Source organism: Pleurodeles waltl, chromosome 4_2 (assembly GCF_031143425.1).
Source record: "Pleurodeles waltl isolate 20211129_DDA chromosome 4_2, aPleWal1.hap1.20221129, whole genome shotgun sequence".
NCBI classification, from domain to species: domain Eukaryota; kingdom Metazoa; phylum Chordata; class Amphibia; order Caudata; family Salamandridae; genus Pleurodeles; species Pleurodeles waltl.
This window is the reverse complement of record NC_090443.1, coordinates 881,064,522-881,078,155: the sequence shown is the minus strand read 5'-3', so window position 1 is coordinate 881,078,155 and position 13,634 is coordinate 881,064,522.

The following is a 13,634-nucleotide window of genomic DNA, read 5'->3' as shown; positions in this document are numbered from 1 at the left end:
GTATTGATTTAATAAATGATTGTTTTTTTTCTTTATCTTTAAACAGTTGGCTAAAAGTTTGCCCATTTAATTTCCTTCTCCAAAATACTTAGCTTTACTTTTATTTATAAATTCACAAGATTTCTCTGTAGTATACGGATTAAAGCCTGGCTTGGCTTTAATTAATTGTTTGTGTGAATTTTGTGATTTAGACTAGAAATTATATTTGGTTGTGGGTCCATTTTAGCTCGTTGCCTGGGCACAGTATTTGGCTTAGCTTAGGCTTGCAGCCTGTACCCTTTTACCCAGATAATATGCTTTGTTTCCATTTATTTGATTTTATTCATTTCAACACAGCTTATTTTTGTGGTAATGTTTTTATTTTTATTATCAGTTACAATTCTGCAAGAGCATCACTATCAGTGTTGTGCATGACATATTTTTATTGTGTTCTTCTGCTCCAGGTTGACAAGAACAGAATGCCAAGCACACAGAACAATATTTTGGTACTGCCACCACAAGACTGCACAAACAGTCTAACACTTAGGTACATACCCACCTGAGACTTATTTTGCAAGAACAAAATATGTTCCTTATGTAAAAACCTTGTAGAACAAAGGGCGTTAGAGGGGGCTCCAGCCAGGATTTTCCATTTACACTGCATGTCAGTTGTATCTGACCTCAACGTTTGCGCCTCTACGGAGCCTGATGTGGAGACTGGAGGCCCAACCTTATTCTAAGGTAACGGGGTTGGTTGTGTTCTCATGGACATATTGGGCTTACACTGCCATGCTCTCGCTAGAGTCTAGAGAATAGGCTTTAGGTAGAATTATATATTCACACCTTTCTTGTTTGTGGATTTGGTTGAGGTGGTGCTAGAGAGCCCGGAGGGTTGGACCGACAGCTGTCAACTGATATGGGAGACTCAGTCTCCTACAAGCAGAGGTGCTGTCACCTCAAATCCAGCAGTCTTGTTGACATACGAAAGTCCTTACAACAATTTACTGTTGCTTTGTGGTTGATGTTCTGTCTTGGGCTTTGCAATCATTATTCCCAATGCTGTACAACAATTATTTCTTTGCAAATTTGTTGAGCTGCAAAGTTGGGTACTTCACACACATTCTCTGTGGGACAAATGTCATACTAAAATGTTTTGGGGAGATTTCTTCCCACAGAATGTTGATATTTTTTCCATGAAAATGATCCACCAAATTGAATGTTTTTGATGGAGTTTTTCATTTATATGCTTACTTTATACATTTCATAAGTGAATAAAAAACAACACAAAGTAGCTACAAGTCAACTTTCTCAACTCTGCGTACTGCTACTGTTAGTCCTTTCTTTGTGCACTCCCATGCCAAAAAATTGTCCTATTTTGCCAATTGTCTGCACTGTAGTAGTTGTGGGGGAATTGTAAAAAAAAGTAGGCAAGTTGGACAATTTTCCAAATGTTCAAAAACAAATTTAATAATATGTTAAAGACTGAAGAAGCTAAACGGTATAAGATAAGGGTGTGCAAGCTAAAACTGTCATCTCAGAGTCCAAGGTGGAAACGTCTGTGAATGTTGCAGAAGAACGCATCATTCACCAAAAGATGACTCCAAATTTGAGGCTTTGCTCATAGTTAGGAAAAAAAGAACACCATAGCGGGATTAATTTCTGGTACTTCCTCTTTTGGATTGTTTCTGAAAGATATTTTGGGATTTTAGAGATTTTCTGCCTTTGGTATTTCACACTGACCTAAGATTCTAACTCAGAAGTTAAATGTAGCTGGCAGTTCAAAATGACACATTTGTGCACCAAATATTGTGGAAGCTAATGCTATCTTCGACTACTTTAAGACCTTTTTCAATTAACATGTACTTTTCTTATATTGTGAGTATTATCTAAGTACAATCAATAACAAATTCTACTCAATAAGGATACAAGAAGGCTAAAAAGTGTCCATGATATTTCTTAAACTTTATTACTTATCTTTTTATTCTCAATGAAGCAATGATTTCAGCACCACAGATTATATTTTAAAAAACTGTCCAAATAAACCTAGATCAGAGGTGTCAAACTAATGATTATCCTACTAAGTAAAAAGTTTTCCTAATCCTTCACAATTTTATGCTTGTACCCCAACAAAGTAAATGCCTACACAAATTGTGCTTGACTGGAACTTCCATCTTTAAAACCACTGTGCTCATTCAAGTATAGACTCGTGGCACACCGTTTTATTACTATTAACACATAGGGCCTTATCACGACCTTGACAGAGGGCTTTCCTCTATCACAAATGTGACGGATATCCTGTCTGCCATTTTAGGATCTCCATTGAATATAATAGGGTCATAATACGACGGATGGAATAACCGCCACATTTGTGATGGAGGAAACCCTTTTGTCAAGGTCGTAATGAGACCCATAGACCCTCAGTGTGACATTGGTGGTAAATACCGAATATCGCCACGGTGACTGCCACCAACATACCACCATGGAGGTGAACATCCATCCGCCAGATTATGACATACACACAAAACTGACAGAAACCAGTCACAACCACAAATCCGCCAGAGCCACTGAACACAATAAACTTTCGGAACTACCACCCATACCATTACGCCACCAATACAACACCCTAATAATGACCCACGAATCGCCACAGCGGACATTCCATGGCGGTAAACCATTAGCAGTGCACAATGCCAAGGTGGGAATGGCCACCCAAATACAAAACAAGACAAGATTGTCCAGAACTAAAAAACCTGACACAATTACACACACCCCATACACCCATCAACAGCACTATAAAACACAACCCCACAATACCCACAAACATTGGCAAACATGAGAAGACCACCACAACTTGCCACGTCAATCTCAGAGACAACTGCACACACACACCACAACTAAACATTCATCCCTCACGCACCACACACCACACACCCCACCACATCAGACATCACCCTCTGCACAACACACACAACACACAACACCCCTGTCCCCACAAAGGCACCCTGTTTCACTGATGAGGAGTTGTGGGTCATGGTGGAGGAAATAGTCAGGGTAGAGCCACGGCTGTTTGTAGCAAAGGTACAGCAGATCTCCATTGCCAGGATGATGGAGCTATGGCAGAGAATCGTGGACAGGGTGAACGCCGTGGGACAACATCCATGCACAAGGGACAACATAAGGAAGAGGTGGAACGACCTATGGGGGATGATGCATTCCATTGTAGCAAGGTACTAGCTCGCCGTCAGGAGGACTGGCAGTGGACCCCTATCTCCTCCCCTACAACTGATGGCATGGGAGGAGCAAGTCTTGGCAATACTGCATCCTGAGGGACTCACTGGAGTAGCCCGAGCACTGGACACTGGTAAGTCACTATTTACAACCTATCACCCCCCATGCCTGCATGCTATCACACACCCTCTCCCTGACTCCCTTCACCCCACTTCATCACACACTGTGCCCCACCCCAATTACCACATCAAAATGTCAACCCCTGCATGCCATACCAACTGCAAGCACATCCCTTCCAGCTCTGCATGCACACCCACCACCAATGCATGCACAGCATGTGGAACTACCAATCCCACAATCCATCACCACACACTACCAAAGGTGAAAGGACAACACCAATATCATTGGGAAGGCTAGGAATGCAGAATATGTCACAGACAAGTACCCTAACACTTCACTCACATCCCCACAGGTACCCCAGCCAATATCAGCAGCGAGGAGGTGCCATGGCTGCCCTGTCCCCCACCAGAAGATGCCCCCAGTGATGATAGCAACTCAGGAGCTCTGGATCTGGATGAACTCCCTGGCTCATCTGGGATCACTAGTCAATCAGCTACCCCATCCCAAAGCCAGTCCACTACAGAGCCCCCCTCTGAATCTAATACTACCGCAGCCAGCCAACGCCCCCAGACCTCTGTTCCCAGGACACGTCAATCAGAAGTGTGCCCTCCTGTACAGGGACCCGAGTCCAACCCACAAAGGCAAGACAATGAGGGTCCTGGTGTCAGTGGGAGTGGGCACACTGTTCAGGGGACACAGGCACAGTGGGTCAGGGACAGTTGGAGGACAGCTGTGCACCAGGGTGAGGACAAGCCCAGGGAACCCACTGCCCAGGAGGCACTCACAAATGTCCTGTGGGCATACCAATAATCCCAGGATGGGTCAGGTGCTTAACATCATACAGAAGACCCAGCGGTTGCAGGGGGTACATCACCAGGAGTTCATGCAACAATTGCAGGACTTGAATACCGCCATGGCCTACATTGTAGGGGTGCTGGGTGGCATGGCCAACATCATGCAGGAGTACACAGCACACCAGCTGGCCCCTACAACCTATACTGTAGGTATTACTGTGGTGCAAAGGATAGCAGGTAGCAGATCAGGCTTCATTTGTGCACAAAGCTCTGTGATTGTGGCCCTGTCCAGACGAAAGGTGAGTATGATGTGCCTGTCTTCCAGTGTAGCTAAGTTCACAAGAGGTCTGTACACGGGTGCTTGCCTCCTCCTCCTATTCCTCTGCAGTGGTTGGTACCTAAGGGACCCAAAAGTAAAAAGGGAGTGACAACAGGACCCATGGACACACAACATCAGAGTACACAGAGCATGTATGTATGATGGACACTAGAATTGTCTAGGTGTGTACATTTGACACCAATGATACACTTTTAAATTTAATACATGAGTACTAGCAGTAGAAAATGGCAACCGCCTGTCCTGTATGCAGGGACAGGTGGAACTGACCTCACTCCGCCGGTGTGAGGCGTCATGACGGAAGGCGGTCTGCACCATAAGGCTCTATGGAGTACAGGAACTAATGATGATCAACACTGGCGGTGACGGTGTTCACCGCTACAGACGTGACCACCATTTTCTTCCTACTACATCACTTGATTCCTTACTTTCCACTGGAGTACATCTCCACTGTGTGTGCTGCTGTGGCCTGTGTCTGGAACCTGCCATGGCACATGCAACAGGGGAAAAAGGCCTCAGCCTTCACGTCAGAGGAGTTGTAGAGGCTCATGGATAGGGTCCTACCCCTGTATGGGCAGTTGTATGGGCCTCCAGACCAACAGATGAGTACATTATGGGTATTTTGCATGCAACATGGCTGCATGTAGATGTATGTGTGTGCTGGAAGTATGTCATTTGGGGGGTATGGCTGCAGGCACTGTGAATGAAGAGGTAGGGGTCATGTGTGTGCTTGATGAGGGACAAATGCTGTATGTAGGCCAAATGTGTGGCAGGCTGGATTGTATGGTTCATGGTGTCCCTCTGTCTGTGCTTCCTCTGCAGGTCAGCGCCCATCAGAAGAAGGAGTTGTGGCTTGCCATCACCAAGGACGAGTGGACCCTGGTGGTCCATAGACGGAAGAGCACTCACTGCAGGAAACAGTGGGAGGACCTGAGACGCTGGGTCAGGAAGTCCACGGAGGCCCAGCCGGGGACGGCCTCCCAACGAGGGAGTGGTGCCCGTTGGAGGCTGACCCCCCTAATGGCTTGCATACTGGCAGTGGCTTACCCAGAGCTGGATGTGCGCTTGAGGGCAGCACAGCAGCCGCAAGGGGGTGAGTACAGTGTGTGTGACATTCATCATTTGTTGCCTGGCATGGGATTTGGGTGCAGGGTTCTAGTCAGTGGATGTCCCAATATGCCAGTTTAGGCATTGCTGTATGGTCGGTGGAATGCATATTTGTAACTGCTAGGTAGCTGGCTTTCCATGGCAGACAGGGCTTAGTTGGTCCTAGTAGGTGTGCAGATGGCAGTGTTTGGCTCCTACCTGCTGTAGTAACTAGCCAATGGTATGGCAATGTGGTCCATACTGCCCATTCTTAGTCCCAGTGAGTGATTGTGATGTGTATGTCATCTGTGCTTTTGGTATTGTGATTGACCCTGTGCTCCCTTTCTCCCCCCCTCTCCTTTTGTCATTCTGTCCATGTGCGGGAGCACCGGCGAGTGAGGTAGCTGAAGCCCACCGGACCCAGGAGGCAGAGTCCACCCACGCTGAAGGGACCAGTGGGACAGAGAGCGAGCAGAGCACCATGAGGGGGGGGACAGGAGCTAATACAAATGACTCTGATTCCTCCTCCAATGGGAGCTCCCTGGTGGTGGCTGACCCCTCTGGGACCAGCCCAGCTACTTCATCTTCTGCCACCCTGTGCCTGCACTGCCCTCCTAGTAGGCCCCCACTGAGTTGCCCGTGCCCGCTCACCCAGGAGGGTGGGCGTCTTCTTCACCCCAGACACCTCAGGCCCTGCCCCAGTCAGCCCTGCTGCCCTCAGTGAGGAGGCTATTGACCTCCTGCGATCCATCTCTGTAGGGCAGTCAACCATACTGTAGTGAATGCTATCCAGGGGCTGGCATCTCAGATGCAGCAATTCAATGCCTTCCTGGAGGGCATTTTAGCTGGCCTACAGAGATCGTTTCAGGCTCTGGTCTCCTCTCTGACGGCAGCCAGTGTCCTGGTTTCTTCCATCCCCCCTCCACCTATCTCTTCCCAGGCCTAGTCTCCTGTCCCAAGCCCATCCCAAGCACACATTCTGACAAGCATGCAGCCAAAACAACAGACAAGACTCGCACAGGCAAACACAGGCTGCACACTTCAGTCTTCAAGCACACACACAGCCAACACACAGATGCACACACAACATCAGAGACTGCCTCCACTGTCACCCCTTCCTCCTCCTCCCTCACAGTCACATCAGCACTCACACCTGCATGCACGGCATCAACAGTCCCATATCCTGCCACCTGCACAGCCTTGGCCACAGTCATCCCAACAGCGGACACACAGACATGCACCCCACATGCGCATTCACCATCACCACCATCACCATCTCATGCAGCACACCCACCTCACTTCCAGACACCACCACAACATACATCCACACGTCCTGTTTGACCTCCCTCACCCTGTCTGCCCCCTCCAAAGACACAGAAACGCTCGCACCCAGACCCCCAAAAGCCATCCACCTGCACCCAAGTCCAGCACCCCTCCTCCTCCTACAACCACTCCCTCTACCTCCACTCCCATACCTCCTCCCACAGTCCAACCCACTGGTCCTAAGAAGCTTTTCCTTTCCCACCTTGACCTCTTCCTTCCCCCACCCTCCCTGTCCTGCCCATAAGAAAAAAGTCCTACCCCCCAGCCTAATACCCCAAGAGCAAAATTGAGCCCTGTTCCTTCCCCTGATTCTTCAGCTGCCACTAAGGGGCACAAGAGTGGCACTTCAGCCCCCTGCCCCAAGACCACACCTCCACCACATTAACGGAAGGGCAAGGAACATCCCTCTCCACAACCTAAGCCCAAGGACACCCCTGTGAAGAAACGCCCCCCACTCCTCCTACCCCCTGAGGTGCCTGCCTACCATTAGCATGATGCACCTGCCCAGTGGAGTGACTGGGCTGTCAGGAATCAAGTTGGGCATTGGAGTTGCCCTGTGGCCTTTAGACACTTTGGACTGGCCAGTGGCCCCTTCTATACATATTTATTTCAAATTCTCTCTTTATACAATTGAGGTTGGTGTTCCCACCTAATTACAGTTTGTTTGGTGTGGGTTGTACGTATGTGTGTCACTCTCCCCTCCCTCCCCCTTTTGTGTGCTAGGCAGCTGTACTCACCTTCGTAATCTTCTTCGGCGTTGATGCTCCTGGACTGCCATGGCATGGTATCAGGAAGACTTCCAGTTTTGGTTCCATGGCGTTGCTACCGCCGCGGAAATCCTGGCGGTGTGCTGTGTCATAATATGGTGGACGGATCCTTGTATTTTGCCTGCCTGGAGATTGCTACTACTGTGTTCAGTGGTCGTACTGCACTGGCGGTTGGGGTGGTACATTGGATGTATATGGAAGGGATCACCGCCATGATCATAATTTGGCAGTCATTACCTCCAGGCCTGGAGGCAGTACTACGGCCATCACCGGCATGGCGGTCAGATGACCGTCAATGTCATGATAAGAACCATAGTCTGCAATGTCTGTTGCTAGTCAACACATTTACAAATTCTAGCAGTGTCAGCTGTAATAAGGACACTTTAATATAAACCTGTGTTGATTCTTCTGACTCGTAACCTGTGTATCTTTGTCAAGTTAAGGTTTGATAACAGTCAAATACACGTTCCTGATTCCTGTGAAAATGCAGAGTCCACTTCAGGGGCAAATAGAAAATTACCCTAAATCCAGGGTTACAATTAATGTGGTAATACCACAACACACATGGTTTTCCAGAGGTGGGCTTTCATAGGTGAAAGGTGGTGCAATTGTGTGGCCAATTACTGCACAGTCCATGTTTGTGAACCTTTGAACAAGAGAAACGATGAAATATTACTGTGTCATTCTCCATTCTGAGATCTTAAAATTAGAATAGTAAACATGTATCTGGTAAAAACTACACCCATGGTAGTGGTCTTTAAGGATGTATAATTACTACTTGAGGATGCACTATGCACATAATAACGAGGACCTTAGTGTATTTTTAAAATATGTTTTGTAAAATCACTGTGGTCTATTCTTCAGAGGCATTTTATGTTTCTACTAGTGGGAGAAATCCAACCAAGATATCTTCTCAGACTTGGCTACAGATATTTATATGCCGCTGCACCATGAATTCCAGTTGAAATTCTTAACTCTCTGGTTGAGGAGCAACTTCAGCCCTAATAATTCCAGGGTCAATAATACAAACTTTCGATTTGGTGATTACAAAATGCAATAGATAAGATTTGCCACATAAGGTCAAAGTCATGGACCTTCTTGAAATTAAGAGCTTGGTTTGTGGAGGTAGTGCTAAATATTCTTCTGGAGGATTTCAACAATGATCTCTTCCAAATAGATAATTTGGCACTGATATTTTCCTCAATGGTTTTTCCACTAGAGGACACATCTCTAGTGGGGGACTTTGTACGTCCTACGCAAAGCAGAGGGTTTTCTGTTACTACCCAACTCTTAAGCAGGCCCTGCATAATTTATGGGGAATGTGCTGTAGTTCTTTCTTCTCTTGCACTCTTGCTCTTGTATACACAGATTCAGGACCCACTGTTGGCACAAGTTGATCTGCTACGCTGCGTTATATGACTATTTGATAAATCTGACCAGAAGTAGTGGATGGCCTACAGACAGAAAACCAAAGCGAGAGAGAGGAGACTTTTTGCAAACAGTGGCGGGAGAAGTATAGACTGAGAGGAAGTTTCTCTAAATGTCTGAGAAAAGATACGTGAGATGCATACTTCTTCACATTCTGAAGCCCCTCAATGCATATGTTATTCAACCCATTTTATCTTCTGTATTTACTGTGTTTGTATTAAAAATTACTGACGCATGAATGGCAACAAAATAGTGTTCACTGTGGCTGTTTGAATTCAATTAAATATCTTTTTTTCTGTTGGAAGATAGTGTTTTGTCTATGTTAGCAAAGCAACAGCGACGCACAAAAAGAAATATAGAGCATCTGTCATGATGTTGTTAAAAAGAAATGAAAGATTTCCTTAGGGAATCAGTGTTTTCAGGCATTCATCTGATAAGATTTCCGCAAATATGTGCTAACTGATGAAGCTACTAGGGCTTATTTTAGAAGTCTGATCTAGTGTTGGAATATTCTAAATGCTTGATGTACCTTTTTTTGGCAGTTGCCATTTACTCAACCCATTTACCTCTCTACTTTACTAATAACTATTGGCTATCATTGGCTGGCAGTGCTACAACCACTAAGCTTTGTGAAATGGGGCTGCAAACGCTTTACACAGCACATGACGATTTTTCAACAAACATCTAATGGTGTTATTTTGGGAGAAGTAAAATGAGCGTGCATGACTGTGGTGGCCTTTTTAACACTATTACTGATTATGAGCTGAACATTATGGGGGTCATTTTGACCTCAGCGGTCTTTTTTAAAGACCGCCGAGGGACCGCCATGCGGAAGACCGCCAGTGCAGGCGGTTTGCCGCTCGGCCTATTATGACCGTTGGCAGCTCTCCGTCCCTTTACGGACGGAGAGCCGCCAACAGCCATACTGGCGGGCGGCGGGGAAGTTGAGGTTGCTTCACCTCTACCGCCACGCCAACAGAACACCGGCCAGCGAATCACGTCCTGTGATTCGCCGTGGCGGTGTTCTGTTGGCGGTGTGGTGTCGGCAGAGCTGCCCCCATGGCTCCCGTCCCCTCCCGGAGGATCGTCAGACCAGGTAAGTCGATTGTCCGTGAGGGGAGGGGGGTGGGGGAATATTGTGTGTTGTCTGGGTGCATGGGGGTGTGCGTCTTTGTATGTAGAGGGGGTGTGTGAGTGCGTGTATGCTTGCGGGGGTGTTGTGTGTATGGGAATGAGTGCGTGTATGTCTGTGGGTATGTCTGTATGGATGTGTGCATGTATGTTTGAATGTGGGTGTGCGTGTCTGACTGGGTGTGTGGATGTTGGCATGTATGTCGGTGTGTGTGCGTGTAAGTATGTAGGTGGTGCCTGCATGCATGTCGTGTGGGTATGGGTGAAGTGATGTTGGGGGTCGGGGTGGGGAGGGGGGCCCTGCCACCTTTGGGGGGTGGCAGGGGTGGTGCGGGGGGGTAGGGGAGGGAATCTGGCGGGGGTGAGGGGTGGGGGAGACCCCTATCAGTGCCAGGGAAGGAATTCCCTGGCACTGATAGTGCTTACCGCCATGGATTTCATGGCGGTTCAAACCGCTGGAAATCCACGGCGGTAAACCGGGTCCAAATACCACCGGCGGTATAGTGACAGCCGCTGGGGTGGAGACCCAGGTCTCCAGCCCGGCGGGCGGAACGGAGAACCGGCGGATGACCATGGCGGTAACCGCCATGGTCATAATTCCAAGCAGTAAGACCGCCAGCCTGCTGGCGGTCTTACCGCCGGTTCTCCGCCTTCCGGGCGGGGTTGTAATGACCCCCTATGTGCCTTCTTGCCTCGTCCTTCTTCCAGTCATACCGCGTGTGGTAAATCCTACTTCAGAAACAGGAAAAAGAGAGAGTCTTCTGAGACAACTTAAGACATTTGGGATTACCCTCTCTTTATTATGGAAGTAATTTAAAATTAACGGAAAGATCTAGAGAAAGTGAATCTTCCAAAGTTTATAGCTAAACTGTACCAATTGGGAAAACTGAATTTATTTGACCCTGTCATGGTGCACTCTTTGATGGCAAGTTTCGTTGGAAGGTCATCAAAGAGAGGAAAATATCTTGAAAGATCCTGCCAACTTAACCCTTTAAAAATGTAGAGTACTAGGGCACAGGTATCCCTTCAAGCATGTATTTAAGGCGCATGCACGGCACAGTCTCTTTTCTCTGAATTTTTGCTCAAAGTGATTCAAGAGGGTCAGTGATGTACACACGCTGAAGAATATGAACAAGTAAGCAACGTTTTGCTGCCTTCTCTATTATTGCAGTCACGGCTTCTGCCTTACCCCGTGGTGCCTCGATCGTATCGCATTGCAACCTATATCTCAAAGAATGGAACACGGATGAGACCCAGTGGTCCACATCCCTGAAAGTGCCTTTTGAGGGGTTGTCTTTTTGGAGCAGAGCTGGAAGGCAAACTACAAAGAATCTTTGAGGAGAGGAAGCATTTTTTCTCATTTAAAAAGCAGCACAACAAGGATGCCGGAACATCGCAACAGAGATTGTCTTTTCGTCGACCTTCAAGAAAGCAGCAGGCAGGGGACTAGCCAACCAGATTCTAGGGAAAGTCATGGAAATTTCAGAAAAAGCAGAAGTTGAATCGTGGGTCGAAGGAGGATTGTTCCTGACTATGCCAGGCGCCTGAAAGTAAATTGTCAAAGATTACAGGTTGAAGGAAGGATCCATCTCTTCCTGGCAGAATGGACCAAATATATTTCAGAAAAACAGATATTGAACATTGTAAGGAAGAGCTATTCAGTAGAACTTCTCTCAGATCCTGTAGCTTCGAGGATCATATCTACACCTTACCCGAGGGATCCAGCAAAGAAAGGTGCTCTGAATATGGGGATTCAGGTACTATTCAGCGAAAAGGTGATTGTTCCTGTACGTGATATGGAGTAAGGAGAGGTTGTGTACTTCACTGTGATCCTAGGACCGAAGGCAAACTGTGGATACCTGATAGTAATCAACTTATAGAAGGTGAGTAAACTTGTCAAGAAATTCCTTTCAAAATGGAAACTCTCCAGAGGGTGGTTGAATTGGTGCTAGAGCATCATTTCATAATTATCCTGAACATTATGGATGCCTACTTCCATATACCAAAGGCAGAAGAATATCAGAGGTTTCCCAGATTCTGTTTTCATTTCACCATTGTCATCTCATGGTCTTTCCATTCAGCCTGAGCTCGGCTCCCAGAGTTTTTACAAATCTGATGGCACTTATAGTAGCTCAATTTCCTTTGCAATGAATACCTGTCTTTCCATATCTGGATGATTTGTTGTTGCATGCACTCTTGTAGGAGATTTTACATCATTACCTGGAGATCACAAAGATGACTCAGGTGCTACAGCTTTTTGATAATTTTTCCAAACTGCCAGTTGGTTCCATCAAAGAAATTTTGTATTCACAGGCCAAGATTCAGGATGAATGTGAGCAGAGTCTTCCTTTTGGACAAGAAAGCAGAGAAGCTGAGAGATCTATTGATGTTGATATTGGCCCTGAAGCAGTCACCCACTTGCAGATGAATGGAGGTGCAGGGGAATATGGCTTCCTGTCTTTTCATGGTACAATGTGCAAGGTTGAACCGTCAATCCCTGCTGAAGCATCTTCACAGGTTTTGGTCTCTGATTTGTCAATCTATCACCATTTTGGTTCAAATAAAGTCAGATATCAGATCTCCAATGGTGGTTATGCTGGGACAGTATAAACAAAGGGATGGCCTTTTATTAGAACCCACCAGTACTTTTGACAACAGATGCCAGTGACCTGGGCTCGGGTGCAACATTAGTCCCTCTTTCAGTATAATCAAAGAAGCTACCCAGGAAGTCATTCAGATCATCGAACTGGAGGGAGCTTATGGCAGAGTTTCAAGCTTGCTTCCATTTTCATCAGTAAGTCTATCAAGGCAACGTTATTGACAAGGTCAGACAAAACAGTGACTGTGGGATATGTAAACCACGGAGGCAGCAGACAGTTGAAGTCCCTAAACAAGGTTACAATGCTATGGAGAAAACTGAGCAGGCGGGCAGAGTCTTGTCTCATGTCAATTTCTGTAATCCACAACAGAGGCCTGGAAAATGTGAAAGCCAATCACCTGAGCTGGGTGTTCACTCAATCCCAGGACCTGTGTGTGTCCAGGAGGACTTTTGTGAAGGTGTGCAAAAGATTCAGAACTCCTCTTTTGGATCTCTTTGCTTCCCGGAACAATGCTCTTCTTCCAAAGCTCTGTTCTCATTTCCTGGAACAAGGAGCCTGGGGGATGAAGGACCTGCTGGTGACGTGGCCAAAAGGGCTGTTATATGTCTTTTCCCATTTTCCTTTAATTTCAAAAATGTTGTTCAAAATCCAAAGGTAGAAGGTGGAAATAAATATGTCAGTCCATTCTGGTCTTGTAGATTTTGATTCCCTCTGCTGAAGTTCCTAGCTCTTTATCTTATTTGGATTCTACTGCACCTCCCTCTTCAAATATGTTTGTTCAAAGAACTTCTTCCTCTCAAGCTCACTATTTTTGTTTGGAGGTTGAAAGTTGAGTAGCCAG